This window comes from Eupeodes corollae, chromosome 3 (assembly GCF_945859685.1).
Source record: "Eupeodes corollae chromosome 3, idEupCoro1.1, whole genome shotgun sequence".
Classification (NCBI taxonomy): domain Eukaryota; kingdom Metazoa; phylum Arthropoda; class Insecta; order Diptera; family Syrphidae; genus Eupeodes; species Eupeodes corollae.
In genome coordinates this window covers 8079917-8094502 of record NC_079149.1, presented here as the reverse complement: position 1 = coordinate 8094502, position 14586 = coordinate 8079917, and the positions used below count along the sequence as shown (strand labels likewise).

The window sequence follows — 14586 nt, the reverse complement described above, 5'->3', positions numbered from 1 at the left end:
AGTGGATGCATATTTAAAGAACCTGGAATTGCAGGAATAAAAACCCCACCGCGGCGTTCAAGAGCAACCCATTGAAATATTAATTATTTCAGAATTTAATTGCCACTCTAAACAAGGAGCTGAGTGTATTAATGTCGCAAATTATTGCCGCTCGCAATAAAACGCGCCCGAGAGGTGAGGAATTTATTCACAAGAATTATTGTGATCTGTAACCACATTTAAAGAGTGAGGGAGTTGCCAGGTGAAACAGGCGAACATCATGCTTAACTCACTTCCAACAAATAAAGCGAGGTTTTAGTCAAAACAAGAGATGGCCAATTCACTTGACAGCTGTTTTCGTTCAAACTCAAATACAAATTTTTAAGAAACACAAAGTTCTAGAAACGTTGGCAACTCTATTTATAGCTGTGACCTAAGTCGGGTGGAATTTCAACTTGAAGTGAAAAGCTTTGCTCTTAATTCCTTTTCAAAATAAAAACTAAGCCTCAGGTGTCACAGTCGCACAGAAATGCTCCACCGCACTATAATCATGACCACACCCCACTACATCACCTTTTCCATGAAGCTTCACGCCACGACAAATGATCTAGTCCACTCGAACCCGTTCAATAATAAATCCATTAAAAACTTCACTACGGCCACGACGATGACTACGGCGAATTGAGCCATTTTGCGGAAATATTTATCTACTTGGTGGCATGGTTATATTATAGCGATGGCGTGGCTTGGCGTGGTCTTGCAACATTTCGGGTATCGTGTATGTATGATTCTGTACCGTTATTATGGTTTTGGCAAATGGCGCCTATACTTTAGAACTAGTTGAGTATGGAAAAGAGAGCATAGGCTCCCACGTGCCTCCCATGATGATGACGATGATGATGATGAAAAATAGAGGTACGAGTATAGAACCCTGTGGCATTAGAACAAAGGCAATTATGGACATGGGACCAACTTCGACTATACGACTTTGCGAGATCGAGTATTTTATTGTATATGAAAGGAGGCTCAATTTGCATAATGCAATTACGGCGAATGTACCTTGCTGTGGTCGATATTTCTGTATTTTATTTATAAAGCCGTAAGTCCGCTATATATTGTATCTACGTTATACCTTACCTACTACGATATATTTATTTAAGTATCGCGTTCGATTTGATTCGTGTTGTGTAGCCCGGAACACAATATTCGGTTTTCAAAAGAATTTATGCTTTATTGGATTCAATTGTTTGATCGTTTCTTATTCGAGTACTACTCGTGGTTCAAATTTTAAGTAAGGTATAGTTTGTGGCTAGATCACAGGCTATAGGCTACCAGTGGGAATGGTGCTACAATAGTGGTGGCGGTAGCGGTAGCGGTTACATGAAGAAAATATTGCTTATATTTATAGAAGGTTTGTATCTACGTATGTGGCATAAAGACAATAGGACATGACGTTAACAACTTCAAGCTTCGTTGAGTGCTAGTAATTTGAATTATTTTTGTACGCATAAGACCTGAGGGGATTTTAGAATTTTGTATGTATTGTTCTTAAAGGCTTTGTATTAATGAGTAATAGCTTTTAGATTAATTTTTAGGAATGGTGAAACTATGAAAGTTTTTAATTATGAAGAATTGATTGACTTTTCTTAGTGACTCTCTAAACAATCAACGGTTTAGTTGTGATCACAGCGATTTCCTAAGAAGATGATTTAGGTTTTCTAATTTTGCGAAATTGAAATTATCTTGAATAGAATTTTCTTTAGAATTTTTTGCAACGATAAAATTTGAACATTTGAATACGTTTCTACTGTTATTCTCAATCCCAAGCCAAATGTGGATATGAAAAGTAATAATTTTAACATTTTTGAAGCTAGGAACTTATCTGTCAATAGAAAGGCTATGAAGATGAATGGAAGATGAAAAAAGAGACAGCAAACGATGCCATATTTCTTGCCGACCTTTTGTCAATTCTCTTCTGTAAAGTTTCCCATTTCGTGATAAAAAATATACGAGCCAACAACGAGTCGAAATTATGAAAATTTACTACCGAAATTTGGAGTCAGTGGCCTCAACATTAAGAGCGCTACGTCCAATTAATGGACATCATAATCGTCCTAGCGTCTGGTGGAAAAATTTGAATCCACAGGCACAATACAAAATGTTCCCATGCCAGTGAGTCAAAGAAGTGCCCGTAGTGTCGAGAATATTGCTGCGGCTGAGGCTCCAGTTGCAGAAAGCCCAAATGTGTTTCTCAAACGTCCTTCTCAAGCGTTGGACCTTCATCCTTACGAGATTGAATTGACGCAAGAACTGAAGCCGTTTGACCACCAGAAGCGTCGTATGTTCGTAAATTTAGCTGAGCAACAACTTGAAAATGATTCCGATTATCATCAAAAAATCATCTTCAGCGACGAGGCTTATTTTTGGCTGAATGACTTTGTCAATAAGCAAAATATGTGGTTTTTGTCAGGAAGCAATCCGCGGTTTGGTGTGGTATATGGGCCACATGGTTCTTCCATCATGGTCAAGATCGGCATGTAATTGTGAATGGACATCGCTTCCGTTCAATGATAACCGAATATATTTGACTAGAATTACATATTATGGATTTGGAAGACATGTCCTCCAACAAGACGGCGTCATAAGCTACACAGCGATTGTCAAAATCAATTTATTGGAAACTAAGTTTGGAGAAGGTGTTATCTCACGAAATGGTTCAGTCGCTTCGGTCGTGCGATTTGACTTCTCGCCATTAAACTATTTCCTGTTGGGCTACGTAAAGTCTATGGTCTATGCAATCAAGCAAGTAACAATCGATGAATTTCGTACGAATATCAACGTGAAATTGCAGCAGTATCGGCCGATTTATGCTTGAAAACTGTCGAAAACTTGGTTCAGCGTCTGGACTTAAGCAAACATGCTCGTAGTGGCCATGGAAAAGAAATCGAGCTTCATAGATAACGGCATCGAATGTATTTTCACAGAAATGAAGAATTTTATTGACATCCAAAAAACCGTTTTTGTTTTATATAAAAAAACTTTTGTAACGATCTTATTGAAAAAATCCGATACAATTTTCACGGAAGTATGGATATTAAGACCTGTCCCTGACAAAGGCAAGAGAATAATAAGCGGAGCACTAGTCACGACGCTAGGCTTGTCTGAGGTGCTCTAAGAAATCAACCAATAATGGTTGGTATTGCGTTTCCTGTCCCCAGCAGCTAACTAAAAAATAATCGTTCGGTCTAAGCCTTGGATTAAACAGCACAAAATTCGTTTCGTTAACCTAGCAGCAAACTAGAACATTTTCTGTGCTTTCCTTCACAGGACAAGCTATGTCCTAGAGAATAAACTGACGGAATAAGACTGGCTGGAGAAGTTACAACGAAGAGCTGTACAGCGATGTAGACTTATCCAGAATGGTATAAGTCCACCGACTTAGATGGTTTGGTCACGTATAGCGCATAGAAACAAATGCTCCGGCCCGGCAAGTATTCGAATCCACACCCACAGGACAGCGCAGTAGAGAAAGACCGTGGATAAGGTGGCGTGCACGCGTGGATAGTGATCTCACCTAACTTGGTGCACGAAACTGAAGACATCTAGCTAGGGACCAAGCTAAATGGAGAAGAATGGGGCCTTGATTATTAGTTTGCACAGGACTGTAGTGCCACCTGAATTAAGTAAGTATAAGCCTTTGTGACTTAGACTTATAAAATTGGATAATGTAATTAAACAGGGCGATATTGTATTCGTGACCATGGCAGTAACCTAACGGTAGATATATATTTCGGAAACCAAAAATTACCAGACGGTCCAGACTAAGTAAAGGTAGAAGAAAGATGAAATTGTATTCAACATTTACATTTTGTTTTATTAAACATAATATATATAATTTGGATCTTAAATAATAAGGTACTTATGATTAATTTACATTTTTTTGCCCATAAGGGGCCTAACGTTATACGGTGGCTTAAGTTTAAAAAAATTATATAAATATAAATTACATGTCAAAAAAATTGTGTAAAAGTCAGCTGATTCATCATTCTCAGGGTGTTCATTCATGGTTGTCAATGGAAATTGTATTCAAATTTTACCTCCCTACTTATATGAAATATTCTGTAAAAAGTCACTGTGAATTGAAAGCAGTCGAATGGCAAAAGCTATACCATACAAAACTTCCTTGGTATTCTTACATGTGTTTGCAATGATTGTGCCTGCTGCATCAGCTGGTGCTAAGTTTTATTATCTCAGGTTCGGGGTGATAAAGAAAGTATCAATGTTCTGACTCAAATTTTTTGTCTTATTAGACTTGTTGAAGCTAGTCACGTCTATAAGAACCCAAAAATATTTTACACGCACTTCTGCATTCAAATCATCTTTTAAAAAAAAGTTTTTTTTTTTATTTGTGCATTTAACTATCATTTATTCATATTTATTAAGTAAGTCTTGAAACACTTGTTAGAAAAATGAAGAAGCAAAATGCTCTTTTGCTCTACTCTACCCTATCAATCGCTAAATATTGACCGCTGGTAGGGTGAAATGGAGAAAAGTAGCAGTGAAAAAACAAAACGTTTACTTATTGAACGTAACTCAATGTCTAATAAATGTAAGCTACCAAAACTTTACGCTTTAGGATTTCAATACAAAACTAAAAACCAACAATCACTGCTCGATAAACTTTTATCTTTTACCGATCTAGACTTCTTTCGATTCGAGTACGGTATTGGCGTGGTACAACTTTGACCAAAAACATTACAATTTATTGTACAAATAAAAAGTTCCAGGCATTGTGTATAAAGTCACAACACGAACTTAACTTGGCTTAAAGAACACCCAACGTACACGACAACAACAAAAACAAACCATAAACAATTAGTTTCTCGAACGTCAGAGCATTCACAGCAGCAGCGCAGCACAACGCTCGAAGAAGTGAGTAGGTGATGTAAACATTTGGTTTGACGATTATTGCGCTCAAACTCAAAACCTGGCAAAACTGCAAAATATTACCTTCGTAATGCGCCGTAATATACGCTCCAGCAACGGGTGAATAAAAATTTATTAAAATTGATTTGAACTTTGTTTTCATCTCATATAGAATCAAACATATTATGTTCATAGAGCTTCTGCTTCTGCTTTTCACCGGTACTGCTGCAGTGGCTTCAACTTCAGCATCGGCACTTTTAATGTGTGTAGGTTTTCAACGTAAGTTGCCAATATAATTAGTCCGTGATTACCTGCGGGTATTTTTAATCCGCATTTTTTTGAAACGAATAAAATTTAAAAACCTAACCATTTTTGTATACCTACTTGTTCCTATATCGAATCGAAGCGACGCGAAGCCGACTTGGGCTTCTAAAAACATTGTAATTATTATAATATGCAGCTTCGTGTGGGGGAGGTGTTCAATACTCGACAGACACAACGCCAAAAGATCGAAACAACTGACCGACGGAAGACGCGAGCGACGACGCTTCGGACTATTGCACGAAAATGAATTTTAATTATCGAATAGAAAAATTAGTTAAGTGCCGCCTACACTATGGCTGCATAGAACGCTAACGGCATTTGATTAATGTATTAACATTCTCGTAACTCTTGTTAGATTGTTATATAGGTTTTAAGTTGCAGTTAATGAAAAAAGAAACATGGAAAAATGGTGTTTTATGTTGTTTCTTTTTTAATCCAACAATAATTAACAACAAACTTGATGAAATGAAGATGTAAGCTATATTCATCAGCAGTGGCGAGTTTTATTTATTGATGAGCTTGTACTTCGTTAGAACGAAGGACGACAACATTGCAATTGCAATTGCAACATTGAATGCATCACATATAGAGATGCCTTTTATTTCTATGCGATGTGAAACATTATTAGAATATATCAAACATCTGTGAAACTTTTTGAGACGCTGCGAATATGACGACCCGAAAGATCAAATTGGCTTTCAATTTATAATTATTGGGGGTTATTGGCAGTGCAATAGTTACATTGGGATGCTGTGTGAATATAAAAGTTCTACATAAGCGTTTTGATAGTTCAGCTCGAAGTTGATCATCGAGTTTACAAGCTTTTGTTGCAGCAGCTGATTGAAAATGCAAAAAAAATAAATGGCCTTTCAATAAAGTTACGTATGGAATCAGTGATGGAACTTTAGAGGTCTTATTTTAAAAAGAATGCTTCACAGTATAATGATTCTTGACCAGACAATACTCTGTACAAAATTTAAATACATTCTTTTTCATTTGCAGACATATATTTGATTATTAACTAACATTAAAAGAAAGGGCCCTAAATGACTACCTCGTGGTATCCCTGATTTAAAATTGAAATTTATTAAGGACAGACAATTGCGGATCCGTTCGCTAAACCGGGTGTGTCTTTAGAGCTCGAGAACTTTAAATATTAACTAAAAAAAGAACAAATATTGTTTTAATATCTAAATGATGTAGATTGGATTAGATTAGGTTGATTTTATTTAAACATACATTTTTGAAATTAATTTGGCAGTACCCGTAGCGTTATGGTTAGTGCGTTGGACTGTCATGCAAGGGGTCTTGGGTTCAAAACCTGACTGTGCCACCTAACTTTTTCACGGGTACTGCCCCTTGCGAGGAATTGAAAAATCTTCAAAGAGTTATGAAAAAGTTCTTTTTCAAATTAGCCGTTCGGATTCGGCATATAAACTTCCATCTCTGACAACATTACTCGCACACAGAAATGGTTGAAAGTTGTAAGTTACTAGGCCCTGCTGGTTCTTCATGGAATGTTGCGCCACCTAATTTATTTTATTTAATACAACCAATATGATGCATAGAATTGGCGTCTGCCTGATTAACAACTTTAACTTAAATTAAAAAAAGAAAGTGCAGTTTATGATTTAAACGCTTCATTTAAAAATGTCTATATTTAATTTCTTTTTGAAAATGTGCATATAACTTTGTGATATCCATTTCCTGTAGAAGGTTTATGTCTTTAAATATTTGAAAGAAAGTTACTGCTTAGGATAAGTCTTCTTATTTCTCTCAATATCGCACATCGTCCAACAAAATGAAAAACATTATCGCGTCCCATTCAAGTTGCACAGGTTGCATAAAATCGATAAGCCCTCGCGGTGAGGAATGTAGTTCAGATAAGGAGTTCTGCTCTTAGCCGGAACATGGATGAAATTTGTTCGATGGTATATTTCTCGTGGAAGTAGTTTCTTTCCTAGAGATCGTATTCTATAGTCTTCTGTAAATCATGCTGTGCAGTGAGCTTTTGACTTGCTCCGTGTATTGTTCTGAAGCTCTGGATGTGCCAAGTTGTCTTCAAACAATCTACTCCCGAAATAAATGGCTTAAAGAGTGGATATAACTAGCCGAGCAGATGGTTGTTGACCTGAACAATAGTAACGTTGCCTCATTAAAACCAACTTGATATGGCTTAATAGCTTGAGGCTTCATCCAGGCGAGCTATTTGGTGATATAAAGTTGGTATTCATGAGACAAGGTTATTATAGTTCAGGTCAACATCCACCTGCTCGGCTAGTTATATCCAGTCTTTAAGCCATTTATTTCGGGAGTAGATTGTTTGAAGACAACTTGGCACATCCAGAGCGTTGAGGATGTAATCGACTTGCAGCTTGAGTATTTTTATGAATAAAGGCGACAGACCCGTTTCCAACAATCATATAATTTGGCGTACTCGAAAGAAGGTGGGAAATCAGTTCTATGTAAAATCCTTATTTTTAAAGCATTGCTTCCATATCTGTTTTTTCCTTAACAAGTTTGTCAGTGAGATGTTTTTCAATGTTAAAGTTCTTAGTAAAGCAGACTCCAAGATATTTGTATTATTTAAACAACTCTAATCTTCCACCATTATAGTGCCATTGCTCACTTATACCCGATCTTCTTCCGCCATTCTTAAGAACCATTAATTCATGATTCATTTAAATTTACCTCTTGGTTTCACCTTTACCTTTTATTCAGCAAGCTTGATTATCATTATCTGAAGGGACTGCGGATAATACGCGAGCAGGACACCGTTTGTCAGCTAAAAGAAGAGCTTTAATGTTAACGCCTGCGTGCTCGATTCCTGCTGGTAATGCTTCGACTATATCTTCAATGAAGAGCTGAAACAATTTTCGCCTAAGTGAACAGCTCTATCTAACTCCTGGTTTTGTCCGGAACCACTCTGATAAACATTGGCCTTTCCACACTGATGCTTTGGTAGTCTTGTATAAATTAAGCAATACTGTACCGAACATAAGCGACATTCCTATCTGGAAAAGCTTGTAGAATTAGACATTGCAATTCACGGTGTCGAAAACAGCTTTGAAATCAATAAAAAATAAAAATAGTTTATTATTTCTTGATAGAAACGATAAGGCAATTGAGCGAAGTATCCCGATTTAAAGCCATCTTAGAACTCACTTAGCAGATTATTAGAAATTATCCTTTTATTTAAACGACTGAAGAGAATCGATGAAAATATCTTATATACCGAGTTCAAAAACGAGATTCCTCTGTAGTTTTCCGGAACTTCAGTACTTACTTTCCTGTGCATTCGGTAAACCAAGGCATTGCTGAACTGGTTTGGGATAGTTTCTTCCTAAAAGATGCAACAAGCGTATTTTTTCTATATCTGTAGAATTCTGCGGGAATACCATCTGACACTTCTTTCTTTGAAAGTGGTGCATCTAAAATATTGTTTTTGAAGCCAGGTTTGGCATACTGATGCGGAATCTTATTTGTCTGTTTGATTTAAATCCCGAACCAATAGTAAATTTTGTTCCACTAAGTTTTCGGACTAGGTTCCAAAACTCAGACGACTTGTTACACTTTGGAAGCTGATTTGCTTGGACTTCCGAATAGCAGTATTCTTTTTTCGGTAGAGAATTTTATAATTATGATTGTACTACAAGTGCCGGTCTTCTCTAAAATTTGTATTATACTTCCGATATGCCCTTAGCCAAGCGTAAGAAAGGCTTCTCGCCTCCATTTATTCCTTGTCAAACCAAGGATCTCTATATTCAGTTTTTTCTTTGACTTTTGTTTATATTTTTTCTGTAATTTGTTGAACCAGAATCAAGATTTTGACATTACGATAATAGGGATGTTGAGAAAAGTGTGAACAACTTTTTCAGTCTGTCTACTTTCTAACCTCCACTGCCTACTTAGGTATTGGATCGGTTCATGTTAAATTTGGGAATTAAGATTCTCGTTAACACGTTTTTAAAGAGTAATATAACAACTTTTTATCAAAAACGGCCAAATTGAATTGTATAAAATGTTTCGTAAGTATTGTTTCTTATTTTGGAGTTTTTCAATATAAAAATTATATTTTTGTGTTGGCTATTTAAATAATATACTGAGTTAAATAATTCTTCAATTGTCTTTTTTTTTACACTTCAGAATTTTCTAAAAGTAGTAAGCTTATAGCTAGCGTACTGCAATTTCACTATTTATGAGTTGATGAAGAAACATTAACACGCATTTGATATAGAAAACGATGTTCATAGCGAGACAGATCAGAAGGATCATCCCAAGAGAGAAACTTTAGGGGAAAGCGAATGAAATTATGTTGAATTGATTCAATACGTTTTCTTTAAATTTCGTAATAGGGAGTCCATACCGGCGACGCATATTTAAGATGAGGACAAACATGGCAATTGATCAAAGAAAGAGTAACATAGGGATCATTGCACTCCTTTGCCCAGTGTTCTATAAAACCAAGCATTGAACTTGATTTATTAACAATAAAATTAATGTGATGTGTAAATTCTAAGTTGGAACAGAAATGAACACCTAAATCTTTAGATGTGGAAACGCGGCAGAGTTTTGTCTGTGACATGTAATGTCCAAAAACACTACGTTTTTTGTAAAACTTATCCTCTGACATTTTAACAGGTTGAGTAAAAAGCTATTTCTCCCACACTAAAATGTGAAACTATCAACGTGGGCTTGTAAAAGCATACGATCCTTACTGTTTTAAAAATTTCATGTCGTCAGCAAAAATGAGAGACAGGATGAACAGGAGAGGGCCAAGATGGCTTCCCTGGGGAACACCAGATTGAACAACAAAATGTTCAGAATGATAATTTCTAAATTTTAGCTCATAGGATCTGTTTTCAAGGTATGATTTGATCTAAGCTAAGAAAATGGCGGAAAACCAGAAGCTTTAAGTTTAAATAAAATAATTCCGTGGCTTAGTTGGTCAAAAGCTTTAGAAAAGTCAGTGTATACACAGTCAACTTCATAAATTTGTTCTAAAGCGTTTGAATATAATATGTTCGAGCATATTCACAAAACCATGTTGATTAAATACTAAAAAATGCAACACTCTCACAAACAACTTGTTCAATTACTCTAGAAATGCAAAAAAGCTTTGCAATTAGCCTGAACATGGTTATTACTTAAGGTGGCGCTACAGTCCTGCGTGAACTAGGGCCTTGGTTATATCAGCCTTAAATATTGCTGTTAGAAATTATTTCTTCCATATACTGATAAATTTGCCTGTTTTAAGAGAAAGAGAATAAGAACGTAAGTTGTTCAACTAAAGCATTACTTCTTTTAATTCTATAGTATGAATACCATCGGGAGGAACTGAGCAGTCATCATTCAACGCGGATAAAAGATCTGTAGCACAGTGATGTGATTACAGCTAGTTTGCGAAAAGGAGTGAAGATTTTGAAAATATACTTCATCAACTTCTTCAGGGCTATTAACAAATGACTGAAAATTAGAAAGAGACTTAAATTCGTTAAAGAGTTCAAAAGAAAAGTTGATTGGAGACAGACTTTTGAGTTGCCTCATTTCTTTTGTTACGTAGTTAACGTAATTCTTTTGTGTCTTAATTAATACCAAAAAAGGGATCAACATTTTTTTACGAAATTCAAATCTGAAACCTAAAATATTTTAACCGCTTTCTTCAAAAAAAATAAAAATACTTTTAAACAGGGCGTATACGTCCTTTTTTGGATCAAAGGTTTTCTCTCTGTTTTAGCGACTTGTTGCTTAACTGGTCGTGGAACATTCAAAGCATTTATTAAAGATTAAAAAAGTTGTCTTTTTTCTTTTAAAAATTTATCAAGAAAAACGAAAAGGCTACTATCAACCTAAAAGGCAAATAAATAAAATAACCAAATTTTTTTTTAAATAATTTCTTCGACTCTAAAAAAGAAGCACCCTCTACATTCTTACAATTTCCTAATGGGACTATGTTTAAGTTTATACCTTAAGTTGTCATTTCCGGACCAAGAGCAATAAATGACAGTGCACTTGGGCGTATACGTACTTTTTTATTTTTATTTTTTAATTACAAAGTTCTCCTTGCCAGTTTGATTTATGACTTTTTGGTTAATGTAGCGCAAAACAGCACATTAACTCGGCATTCTTTTCCGTCAAAATCAATTTACCTTATAAGAAAAACTAACAACCAAACGTAATACACCCTATATGCTCGATAATTTAAACTAACAATGCAATTTAAAAATGCGAAGAAAAAAGAATATGAGACGTTAAAAATCCACAATTTATAACTATTTCTATATTCAACCAATACAAAGTGATCATGCATAAAGTCAATTCAAACTAATTGCCACATTTAAACCAGACTTTATTGGAATTGGGCCCACACACACACTGCATCGATCTCAAGAGCTTTGGCTTTGGGTATAATTCTTGCAACAATACGAGTAACATTCGAAACCAAACGCAAGCATAGCGAAGAATCTCTGAGTCTATAGAGATACAAAGGTGCTATGGAACTTTAAGGCTTAAGCAAAAGAATTGTTAACTGATTCCACCAAAAAGAATATACATACATAGATACGTACAATTTTACCTGCATGTATATAAACATTGCAAAATTGTGTAGATAAAGTGCAATAAACCAATTTGAATTGCTGCATTGCTGCATCGCTTTTAGCCTGTTAAAATGGCTGCCTGATGCTGCTGTGTTGTGTAGCGTTTGCGTTTGCTTTGGAGTTGCTTTTGCAATGCTGAATGTTGTACAGAATGCCTCCTCGCACGTTGCAAATATATTTTTATAGTTAAAAGTTACTTTTAATGTTTTACAAGATGACTTTTGTGTCCATGGCTGAGTGTGTATCTGTGTGAATGTTAAATGCATGAAAATGTCAAAAGTACAAACACTGTACTCGCACGCACGTTATGTATCTCTTTGTCCAATGTCCAGCAGTCCATATCTTGAAAGAAGTATCTTTTTGCCAAAGCATAGCATCAGCACCAACTGAGATGAGATTGAGATTGGTCAAGCGATACGAATTCAGATAAAATTTATTTATCTTCTTGAGATAGCGCAAAATGATGGCCTGGATATTCCGTGTATGGCGTCGTCGCATCGTCGCGTTGTCGAGCGATATCTTTTAATGAAGATGTCTTAAAGGAAAATAGGTATACCTTTGGACAGAGTGAAGACACCTTCGTCGTCGTTTCAATTTAAAATATTATTTATTTATTTATTTATTTATTTATTTCTTTATTATCAAGTAAATTTAAAATATACATAAGAAAAGTCCTTAATTTATGTAACGATTTCAATATTTTGATAAGGCCAACGAACATCAGTACCGTCAGCAGCAGAAGCAGCAACTTAACATCCACCTCCCTTTCTATTTTTAATGACAGGATGTAATTTTGGAGGAATGTCGGTCATATTTATAATCGTTTAATCGATAACCAAGCCAACAACAACAGCACTCATCAAAAGATCTTGAGTTGTTGTTGTTTTTGTTTGTGTATTTTCACTGACTGCAGAAACTGATTATGTTGTAAACATTAAACGAACCTCACTCTGCAATCGAATTTAATCAACTCTTGCTTCACATGCTGTGCAGCCGCGTAGTGCAGCCAAAGCCAAATGAAAGGCGTGTTGCATGCAAACGCAGTTTATTTAATATTTTTATAATATCTGCACTCAATTAGATTATTTATTGATTTTATGTGTTGTGGTAGAGTTGAAAAACGCTCTGTTTTGAGTTCGAATGTTTTTCGTTTTTAATAATAATTTAACGGATGCTAAATTCTGTTATACTGTTTTAAAATGAACTCTTAATACAAAATTAAGTTATGGGTTATATTTCATATAGTTTTATTAAAAATACATTTCTGCATGAGCGTAATTATCTAACAGTTGTTCTTGTAATTTTAATAAAATGTGAAAATTATTGTTAAATAATTATTTTAGTATGTGTTTTAAGAAATATTGTCATAAACGGATAAGTGAAGTGAAGTGAATTTTGACAGAAAAATGTAAAAACTAATTTACAGTCATTCAGTATCAGAAGTTTTAATTGAATTTCTCGCGGTGACTTTAAGTCAGTGAAGTAGGAGAAATATAGCAAATATTGAACAATTAATTCGGAATTATTGAAATTAATCCATGGCCATCATAATTAGCTGGCTGCTGACGGAAAAGCCAACACGCTTAGACCAATAGTTGGTTGGGTCTGATTGTACATGGTTCTGGAGATCTATCTTACTAGTTGAGCCGGTAAGAGTTGGCTATAAAGCGTTTGAGACAACAGATGTCAGGATTTCGTTGATAACTATTAACATTACCGTAAAAGTCTACAAGGTGGATTCTTGGTCTTTGTGACAAGAACAACAAAATTTGAGACATTGTCTTCCTTTTTTCCAAAATTCGTTTGCAGAAGCTCCACGTCAAAAAATATGCCCATTTGGAAGTGTTTCGATAACGGAGCTAATGTGCAATCTACCAACCGAAATAAATTGCTCAGAGCGTTTAGCATCAAACAAATTAATTCAGTTGACATACAATTGGTGATATCACACCCTCTGAGGATAGCTTTCTTTATGGTATCATGCCTAATCATAAATTTTCAAGTAGCCAAGGGTATAAAGATTTTAAATTTTGTGTCGAACAGTGGTGAATTTTTAAATGTTTGCTAGTTTTGCAATGTTTCTTGTAATGACTCCATGACTCAGCAACAAGATAAAGTGAATGTTAGACTGTTCTACCATCTTCTCAAGCATCAAAAGATGACCAACAGTTTTGAAATGTTAGTCAGTTTATTCAGGCAGAGTCCAATCATTTTATGGCAGCTTGATTATCTGAGAAGATGAGTGTATCGGTAGTTGATACAACTTTTTTTCTGACCCAAGAGAGTTTTTCTTTCCAGAAGTTCTGCAGGGGACAATCGACAGTAATTGAGAAGACGAAATTAGAGACATATGTTCAGTACGCTTGAGGCCACGCCTCCAGCAACCTTGCCATCGGTTTTTGATCTATCTGTATAAGAGTTAATCAAAAATGACTTATTCCAAAGATAGGCTTGAAAGAGAATGATACTTGGAAGTTAGTGTAGATGGGTTTTTATTAAGTTAACGTTTTCTGGTAAAGATCTGAATGAGTTCAATGAACAATGGAGTGGCCAATATTATTATTGATCCACTGTGAGGTGGCTTCAAGTAGAAGGCCGGTGTTAGCAGCCATCATTATTGAACAATATAAAAAGTTTTTTTTTTACAATTTTCAAAGGTTATGTTTTACTAAGTTGAAGACACAACTTAAAAATGATAAAAAAATATTGAATATGATAAAATAAAAAGTGTCAAAACTAACTGGTATACTTTTTTCCT

General features: G+C 35.3%; 1 protein-coding gene across 4 annotated transcripts in view; it reads right to left on the bottom strand.

Annotated features, from left to right (window-relative positions):
* The window catches only part of LOC129952047 (protein grainyhead), a 295779-nt gene that overhangs the window by 251844 nt on the left and 29349 nt on the right, over window positions 1-14586 (bottom strand). The window lies entirely within an intron of this gene.